The sequence below is a fragment of the Lolium perenne genome, chromosome 7 (genome assembly GCF_019359855.2).
Source record: "Lolium perenne isolate Kyuss_39 chromosome 7, Kyuss_2.0, whole genome shotgun sequence".
NCBI classification, from domain to species: Eukaryota; Viridiplantae; Streptophyta; class Magnoliopsida; order Poales; family Poaceae; genus Lolium; species Lolium perenne.
Genome location: NC_067250.2, coordinates 202,048,697 through 202,059,426, shown reverse-complemented (window position 1 = coordinate 202,059,426; position 10,730 = coordinate 202,048,697).

Here is a 10,730-nt window from a genome sequence, read left to right as displayed (position 1 = left end):
GTCTAATACCAATGCAAGTTTTCATAACCATTTCTTCAAAAGGTTGCTTTTATTCAGAAGAACTATGTCCGTCAGCCTTCACCGGTTTACTAGAACTTCATGGAGCTCCTTTCCGGCCGCGTTCGCAGTTCCATATCCCGGAACAGGGAGTGACAGGTCACGGTTCTTTACACTCTGCAGAGGTGTGTTGCTTTACCCATAAGAGATCTTAACCTTGGTGCCAACCGGGCAATTGTTCCCGTCCACACTTCCTTTGGTGTGAGGCCCGGTATAAGGTCTAGCCAATCATGTTCCTCCGCTACCTCGAACACCCACCCTTTGTTGCATGCCCCGACCCTGGGTCCTCGCCGGTCCCATTATTCCCACTCACGGGTGGAGCCCGACCACGACGACAGTTTGGGATCGAACCAAACTCCTTCGCCGGTAGCTGCAACCCATCATAGACCGCAATACCGTGGGGACTTAAGGCTTCCCCAGCCTACCGCTTGCACTTCGAGCGACAAGTGTCTACGGACTATGCCGTGGGGACTTAAGGCTTCCCCAGCCTACCGCTTGCCCTGACAGATACAAGTGTCTACGGTAAAGCGCATCCGTTGATGAACGAGAGGTGGAAACACTTTTGACTACTCCGTCCCACTCCGGATCTTATGGTTAACACGGGTATTACGGCACAAGAATCACTGGCGACATTTGTTGCTTAATCCTAGATGGATATAAACCCGTGCAATGGAACCTCCACCATATCAACACAATCCATGGTTCCATTGCCCACCACATAGTCATATTCATAGTTATGAAAATAGTGTTTTTGTTTTTCATGCAATAGTGATAAATATAGTACTTTGCAAGTAATTTGGTAAAAATACTCAAATGACATGAGCAAGCGATGAACTTGCCTTTCTTGACTGCAAGATTATGCAGACAAGGTCTTCGATGCGTAATAACTCCAAATTCTGAAATAGCATCATCGTCCGGTAAGGACGATGTTTAAAAGATTGGCAAGGATGCAATAATGCATAAGAATGAGATGCAATCGCTCTAAGCGTGGCCTAACCCCGATGATTTAGGATGAATGAGTGGTAATAATTGATTCAGGGTGTGTTGCACTTTTAGAGTGATTCACAAACAAGGTTCTTATTCAGGTGTGATTACTTGATATCATGAACAGGTAGATAATAAAGCACAGTAATCAATTAAGCACACAAAGAATGATAATTGGCCTAATGTTAACATGTAAAGAACAGTTGTCATTTTTAGTACTATATGGCATGGTTAATGGTTACTTGTTATATTCTTCAAAAGAATAACTTTTGAAGAACATGTTCTTTAATAAAGAACAAGTATGACAATTGGGTTTCTGGTTTGTTATAATTTATTCTGGTTTCAAGTAGTTTCTGGAGTAAGTATTAGATAGATCCCAACAAAGTTGGATTCATCAACACCTAGGGCTTGTAAGGTTAAGATAAGCCTAGGTATCCTAAGCAATTCATTATACATGGTTGTTGTCAAGGTTGGTTTATCTTGCTAGTGATAGCTAGCTAGGGTTTATGGGTCCTTATAAGCAGGGTTGATGAGATTCTTTATCTACTTCAAAAGAATGACTTTTGAAGAACATACTTCTTAAATAATAAGAAGTATAGCAATTAGGGTTGAGGTGGTTTGGGTTGTACTATTGGTTCTATTAAGTAAGGAATAATTGGCTCCTAAGTAGGATGGTGGATAAGTATCCAACACTAGTAGGGTTTAGTGGAATAGGGTTCTGTAATACAAATTAGTAGGTATGGTTGCTATTAGGGTTCATCACAATGGTGTGATGCTAAATAGGGATAAGTAATGATGATTGCTTTGGTAATAGGATCTAGGGTTTTCACTTGATTAACCCTACTTGATTATTTAGGTCTGATGAACACATGGGATATCTATGTATTAGTGTTAGGTCTTCTACATTTTATGTGGTAAGGCAAGTATTTAGTTGCTACTATGTATCCCTGAATACAAAGTAATTATTATGATCATAAGTTCCAACCTAGAGTTTAGGTTGGAGGCAAATTAGGGTTCACATGTAATAATGGAACTAGGTTCTAAATGGCATTAGGGTTTTAGGGATCACATGAAATGATGAGGTTATCACTTTATTTTATAATGGAACTAGGGTTTCCTAATTACCCTATAGGTCTATGATTAATAACTTCATTATCAAGTTGAAGTTATTAATAATGTTGAAATAAAATTAGTTTTGGATTTGACATTTATTATTTTTAATGGATTAATAATTAAGGTAATTATTATTCAGGTTTTACATTTCCACTAATAAAGATTTAACAAATAAATAAATAAAGAAAATATAGTTTTAATGTTTTCTTTATTTATTTACTGGTTTTTATTTAATTTGGGGAAGTTTTCTTAATTATTGAATTTTATTTGCATTTAGAATTAATAAATAAGGCTTAATTATTAAGTATTAAATAGTTAAATTCTTATTAAAATAAAAATTTCATATTATATTTTTATTTGATAGAGTTTATTTTTAGGAGCATTTTGATATCTCATATATATTTTTCTGAGTTAATATGAATTAGATATGATTTTCTAAAGTTTCTGCTAATTTCAGGAAAATTGGAAATAACTATAAATGCTAACCGTACCGGTTCGATTCTACCCTTACTCGCAGACAGGTGGGTCCAAAGTCCACGTCGGCTGCCACGCGGACGAAGACCAAGTCAAAAGGTTAACAGGCCCACGGCCACGTCATTCATATCGGCGGCTCAACGCCGGCGACACAGCGGTTGACGGCGCAGCCGATTTATGGCACTCCAGGACGCGCGGCTGGGCTCAAACGAACCCCCGCGACACACCGAGTACCATGGTGGTAACGGTTTTCCCAAATAGCCACCGGAGCGTCGCCGGAGAACAAGCCCGCGGCGGAGCAACTCCGGCGGGATCTCAAATCATGGGCTACGGTTGATGAAAATGCATAATTAAGGAGTCTCTGAGTGCGTCTACTCACCCTGATGATGATAGGATGGTCGATGAGGAGGATTGGCGATGGTGGCGAGCTCGATTTCGAGAATACCGAGGATGACCGGAGAAAGGGAACGGTGAGATTGGCCCAGCTCCGATCTCCCCTTGATGCTAGGCTTCTACCAGACGCTGTACACGTCGAGGCGCACCTCCTCGACCTCTGCACGGATGTTGGGGCGACTCTAGTCGTCCGCTTCTTCTCCGACGCCGGCGGTAACTGGCAGACTATTGCCAGGGATAGGGAGTGAATGAGAGGAATTGGAAGGGAGGAGACGAACAAGGACAGCACGGCGGTCCTCCTGGTGGCTTTATAGACCACGGGGTGGCCTGGAACGACGACGAGCGTCGGCGACGAGCGGCCAGGATACGGTGGCGGTGCAGCTAGGGTTTCTCAACGCCCGAATCTTGATGATCCTACTGGCTGCGGACTCCACGGCAATTCTCTAGGGCTCTGGGGACTACGCTCGCATCCGACGCATCCTTATCGGCGATGAGGACGTGGCCGGCGAATTCCCACACGCCGTCTCGGTGGCGTTCATGCGGAGAAGGAGAACGAAGACGACCCCCTCCATGAATCGTTATTCTAGGCTGGGTTGGGTTGGCGTGGATGGGCTGCTGTTGGACTCCTCTGGGCTGTACTGGTGGGCTACACGGCCAGGTAATCTGGTAAGCCTTCTCCTCTTCTTTTTCTATTTATTTAATTTCTGTTTTTAATTGCATTGATTGAATTCATATTTGGAATTCAATTTCTGTTTGTAGGTATTTGTAATTAATTTGGTATATCAATTTTCTCCAAAAGACTAATTACAACTTGAGACATGCTCCTTTTTAATTTCTAATGTAGTGATAAGTTTTTCATATATATTATTTTTGAATGGGTATGCCAACATATATAGTTTCCATTCTATTTTATTTTGAGATTCCACATGTTTTTATAATACTTTTGAATAATAATAGATGATATATTTACCTTATTTTATCTTTCAAGCATTGATTAAGGTATGGTGATCTCATTGCTTAGTTTCTCATTGGAGAATATATTCTTATGACATTATTTCATGTGCTCATGATTGATAAGGATTTGGAGAATTGTTTAAGGTTATTTTGAATTATTATTGTCATCTTCTAAACCCTGATTTTAATATGGTTAAGGTGGATCTTATTCCTCTCATGAGACTACTATTTATTTGGGAACACTAGTTAGTGGCACCCACATGGGCATGGCTTGGAAGATAGGTTTATTTGTTATTTTGATTCATTTCAGGGTTGATTAAATAATCCCCTTACTCATATACAAGCTTAGGCATGGTTCTAGGATTATACTTGTGATCCCCATGTGATACCTAAGTTAAAGTTGGGATAGGGCATTGGTTTAAAATGTAGGTGGACCTCTTGTTGAATTATCTAGGGTTGCTCTTCCTCACCACTAATAGGATGATTCAATCCAAGATCATTTGGATTGTTATAGGGGCTGAACCATACAAGGTTTGTTGCTATTCAGTTGTTTCTTAACTTAATATATTGGAAATGGTTTTAGGTTTGCTAGTGGTTCCCTTGTTATTTTATGGAAGGGTTGATATCTTCCCATAATATTAGGGTTTATCTTAGCCTCACATTTCTCTAAAGTATGATCATGTATTAGACATGATCATCTTGTTCTTTAATATTTCCTACCTCAAATTCTAAGGTTTATGATCCCTACTCAATTTATAATGATCAAGGTTTAGCTTCCTAAAGTATTTCTAATGGAATGGGTTTCACTTCCATGATCAAGCATTGTCTTGATCAACTAGGGTATAGTACTTCTAATTTACCTTCTTGAATGGGACTACTATGGTTGCCTCTAAAGTTTATATCCCAGGAGAATGTCTGAGATATTATGTTAAGGTTCTACTTAATCAATGATGCTATAATCATCAAGTGTATGGATAGTTATCTCCCTCATATTCAATTGTTTCCTTAACTACTTAAGTGTAACCCATAGCTTGGGGCTTTCTTATAAAGGAATGGTTTATCCTAGAGTTTATGGTGTACTCACCATATCTCAATAGGTATCTAGTCTAAACTCCACTTGGCTATCTTGGTTGAATTAATCTCCTCCTTACTTTATCAATTCATGGATATGTTATTATTCCATGTGATACTAGGTTGTCTCACCACTCCAAGATGTAATGGTTAATCTCCTAATACTTTTAGTTCACAGGTTGTCCTTTATTCTTAATTAGGTAAAGCTAGGATTGATATGAATGGACTCTCTCATTTGGAAAGGACTTCAATGCTAACCTAAGGTTATTCTCCAAAGATAATGATGTGGTCACCAATATCTATGGTTAACATAAATGGGTTCTCTCTCTAGGAAATGTCTTCAATAATATCCTAGGGTTTCTCTGAGATGATGATTTGAATACATGGATGTATATTCAAGGTTTAGTTCAAGGTTTATCATTGATCCTCTAATAAGTAACATAGAACTCTCACTTCTCTAGGTTTGATGTATATTAATATGTAGTAGAGAGGATTATATATTTCTAGAGTTTATCTCCTTGTCTTGCTTCCAAGAATGAAGTAAAATAAATACCATGAGATTCATGGTAGGATCATGGATTAAAGACATGGAGAAGATAAGTGAAGAATAGCTTCTCCAATTATTGTTACTTGATTTCCAATTAAATGGAGGGTCATATGTTATGGCAAGGATTACCATATTATAATCTTTTATAAGATCAAGCAATTGATCATTAGGTAAAGTGTTGTTGTGTTGATTATTAGTTCTATTTGATCTAACCCCTTAGATCAAATCATCTCTACCCAAAACAAGGTTTTATCAAAGTCACATTGAGGTTTATAGCGCTTGACTTGATGAGCTACTTCAATTCCACCAAGGTCAAGTGAAACTTCAGTTACTGTGACTGTTTTACTTTAAAGCGCAAAAATTCCCCAGATTTTCTATGCATGGATGCAATGCACACATCTGTTTTCCTCTATTTCTGTAACCCCATTACCTGGGATATTACAAGTCTCTACCCCTTAAACTAAACTTCGTCCTCGAAGTTTGATATCTCTCACGTTTCGGAGTGTGGATCTGACTTGTGCACACTACATCTTTTCTCAAACTCCTTGGTGATCTCACTGGATATAATTGAATATATCCCTTGTCCAGACTCTTCCTGGAATCCATTAGGGTTTGTCTCTGAACATTAGTTTCTAACTCCAGTTCTATGATTTTCTTCCGGGAATCTAATAATACCTATCTCTGAACCATGGCTCTTACTTTGATTCATTGATTTCTTCCAACTATTATAATCTTGTTTCCTTTCTCATTGAATATTCAATGATTAGGACTTCTTCTGGTCCTGACAGTCTTAATTGAGAACTAATTGGATAACAATCTCCTATTTGAAAAAATAGGTCTTTGTTTTCCCTTACTACCAAAAGTGCAGTAATGGTGCTTAATAAGGTACTAACTATGGAATTGGTCTTGATGGTTTATTTCCCTAAGAATGGATTAGACTCATTTAGTCCATCCAATCATGGTTTATAGTTGATACCTCTAACTATTTTGGGTTATTTAGGTTCCATGAAAGGAATCATTCTATTAGTCTTTAGGTTTGGTATAATCAATATCCTTCGGTCTTTGGCCTTCTCAAGCTGTATTTGGTCTCCGATATTTCCTTTATCCAACTTCATTATACTTAGCTTACTTGAGCTTCTGTACTTCTGAGTAAATTGTACTTACTTTCTCAATTTATCTTCCACTTCTTACTTCCTCGAGGTATAAACCTCGGCTTCTGGTCTGACATACTTCTGAAAGTAATGTCCAACAATCTTATGAAAATAAGATCGAACTTCCTCTCAGTTCAGACCTTCTTCATCTATCTTTCTCAAAGTATTGAGTTATTGTACATCCAACTCAATCTTTACTCTACCCCTTAGAGTTTACTTATGTCCTTCGACTCCTTTTCTTCCAACTATTGATCTTATGATTTAGAATATTAGTCTTGGTCTAGCTTATGGTTTGTACTTATTCTAAGGTCTCGCGAAGACTGTTTGTGGTGTATCCACTCAATTGTGGACATCCAATGTGAATCCTTCGTCTAAATGATTACAGATCTAGCTATTAGGCTGACAAGATTTTTATTTGTTCACAAACTTTTGTTACAAATAAATTAAATCGTGGACTATTTGTAATACCAACTGATACCAGCTGTGGTTATTATACCAACTGTGGCTATTTGATATCTAAAAATGGATTCTAGTATAGGTTCTGATCAACTAGACGAGATATCTTCTACTTTATCTCGCAGTATTTAAACTATACCAATTGTGGTCTTCTGATATCAACTATGGTCTTCTTATATCTGCTATAGTTTCATATATTATCTTCCTTCCTTTAGGGTTTATTTTGCATGAATCCCACTAGCTGACACTATGAATATAGTCTCCTAAGTGATTTCCCATGCATTCCCTCTTCCATAATGACTATGGTTCTACTTCTACTACTCCACAGTCATCATATTTCTCACCTTCATGCTTCCTATGTACTAAAGTACTCCTCTGTTGAGGTAAGCATGAGTTTCTGATTGTACTTCCTTCAGAGTATTGTGGTTGCTTCCCACAACTTTACTCATTTCTTCTGATGAACCTTCATCTTATCTTTGGAATCTTTAGAATTCATCACTTCCTCACACGTTTACCATTACCCTCTAGATCTATAGCACCAAGTAAGGACTTGATATTGCAACATGCATTTGCATATCAAAGTCAAACTTCATGTATGGATCTAGTCAAACAATGAAATTCCAATAAAATCCAAGAAGATTCAGCTTTGTGCATATAATACACACCATCATAAGCCTGAATAAAATAGTTGAGTAAGACATCTCTAAACATCCGGCTGAGATGTGTAGTATATAACACCACATAATATAGGATTATATCGTGATATTTAGCACGGATATATGGGATTCTACTATTTGTCTCAACATTTACCTTAATTGCACAATTGCAATGAGATAAACTTGACACAAAGTGGTTTGGGATGGTTAAGGTTAACCTAGTTTTGTTTGGAAGTACTACTTAACCTTCATTTTATTGAGGACTACTTTATCTCACATGATATGTTTAGGTTCTAACATTGCTATTCTAAACACATAACTATGGAAATATAGCTCATATACTTCCATATGTTCTTACCATATAACTAGGGTTCTGATGTACCTGACGCAGTTCCCATGGTTTTGGAACACAAATCTTGCTTTGTTGTTGAAGACCTGACTTCTTATTGTTCTCCTCCTAAATGTTTATGATATTCTAGTACATCACATAACGATTCTCAGGTGAATCATATATGATTAACAACTCTACCTTGTAAATAGACATATATTATTCCTATCACTCTTCCTTATTCCCCATGATTGACTCATCATGGTCTATACTACCTCGTATAACTTATATTCATCCTTTACTATCAGTTGTTTCACAAGTTTAGATAAATTTTACTTACCCTATTACTTGTCTGGGTCTACATTTTCTATTAGGATATCTTAATTATCTTCATCACTTGATTTACTCCTATTACATGTCTGAATAATTCTTACTTAATTCATGACTTGTGTTGGTACACATCTTCCAATAGGATAGCTTCCTTATGGTTGTATCCTCTCTTTGGACTACCATGTATTGTATACCAACTGGGGTCTACTCATCTATTTTTTTAAGGACTTAATTGTGTACTACATGTTTGGGATTAGCTAACTAACTTCACTTAGGAAGGATAAGTAGGAAATGTTGACTCAAGTGTGTCAGGATTATTCCCAAGTGAATATCCATCTCAAGTCATAAGAAGATTTGGTTCAACTAAGACAACTTCCTATAGACACTACCAATCCTATAGGTCTCCTTTAAAGGGTTTTAATCCTAAGGTCAAAGCATTTGCTCTGATACCAACTGTGGTGACCCGGCATACCACTGCATGGTGTAGTATGCAAGTCTGATATAACACCAATGAAACACCGTTCCACTAGTATTATATCGCTCAGAGTGGTACAACAGAAACATATGCGGGTCCAAGGCATGTCTATAGAATTACAACAATGACTCTGTTACATAAGATCATCACAGCCTCCTACTTTACAATGAGGTAAAACTGCAAATAAACTCCAGAAGAACGACTCGTAGTCTAGTCTTATCACGAACTCTATTTGTAGAGTATTTAACTAACTCTAGAGGTTGTGAATAGATTCTAGCTAAATAGGAGCTAGGTTTAGGAAACTAGTTCCTTTCTATTGCTAAGCTAGGTTTTCTCCTTGTTGGATGTGTAACTGACTCCTCTGACAGGGTCCTGTCTCTTGAAGTAGTTATTGACTCCTCGGTCTTCGAGTTGCACTGTAGATCCTCCTTCGATGCCTCCATATCTAAGCAGGGGATTTAAGAGTGGGATGAGTACGAGCGTACTCAACAAGTTCATTATAGGAAAGAGGTGTTTAATGCACTAGCTACGATATTAGACCAGAAAGTCTAATACCAATGCAAGTTTTCATAACCATTTCTTCAAAAGGTTGCTTTTATTCAGAAGAACTATGTCCGTCAGCCTTCACCGGTTTACTAGAACTTTATGGAGCTCCTTTCCGGCCGCGTTCGCAGTTCCATATCCCGGAACAGGGAGTGACAGGTCACGGTTCTTTACACTCTGCAGAGGTGTGTTGCTTTACCCATAAGAGATCTTAACCTTGGTGCCAACCGGGAAATTGTTCCCGTCCACACTTCCTTTCGTGTGAGGCCCGGTATAAGGTCTAGCCAATCATGTTCCTCCGCTACCTCGAACACCCACCCTTTGTTGCATGCCCCGACCCTGGGTCCTCGCCGGTCCCATTATTCCCACTCACGGGTGGACCCCGACCACGACGACAGTTTGGGATCGAACCAAACTCCTTCGCCGGTAGCTGCAACCCATCATAGACCGCAATACCGTGGGGACTTAAGGCTTCCCCAGCCTACCGCTTGCACTTCGAGCGACAAGTGTCTACGGACTATGCCGTGGGGACTTAAGGCTTCCCCAGCCTACCGCTTGCCCTGACAGATACAAGTGTCTACGGTAAAGCGCATCCGTTGATGAACGAGAGGTGGAAACACTTTTGACTACTCCGTCCCACTCCGGATCTTATGGTTAACACGGGTATTACGGCACAAGAATCACTGGCGACATTTGTTGCTTAATCCTAGATGGATATAAACCCGTGCAATGGAACCTCCACCATATCAACACAATCCATGGTTCCATTGCCCACCACATAGTCATATTCATAGTTATGAAAATAGTGTTTTTGTTTTTCATGCAATAGTGATAAATATAGTACTTTGCAAGTAATTTGGTAAAAATACTCAAATGACATGAGCAAGCGATGAACTTGCCTTTCTTGACTGCAAGATTATGCAGACAAGGTCTTCGACGCGTAATAACTCCAAATTTTGAAATAGCATCATCGTCCGGTATGGACGATGTTTAAAAGATTGGCAAGGATGCAATAATGCATAAGAATGAGATGCAATCGCTCTAAGCGTGGCCTAACCCCGATGATTTAGGATGAATGAGTGGTAATAATTGATTCAGGGTGTGTTGCACTTTTAGAGTGATTCACAAACAAGGTTCTTATTCAGGTGTGATTACTTGATATCATGAACAGGTAGATAATAAAGCACAGTAATCAATT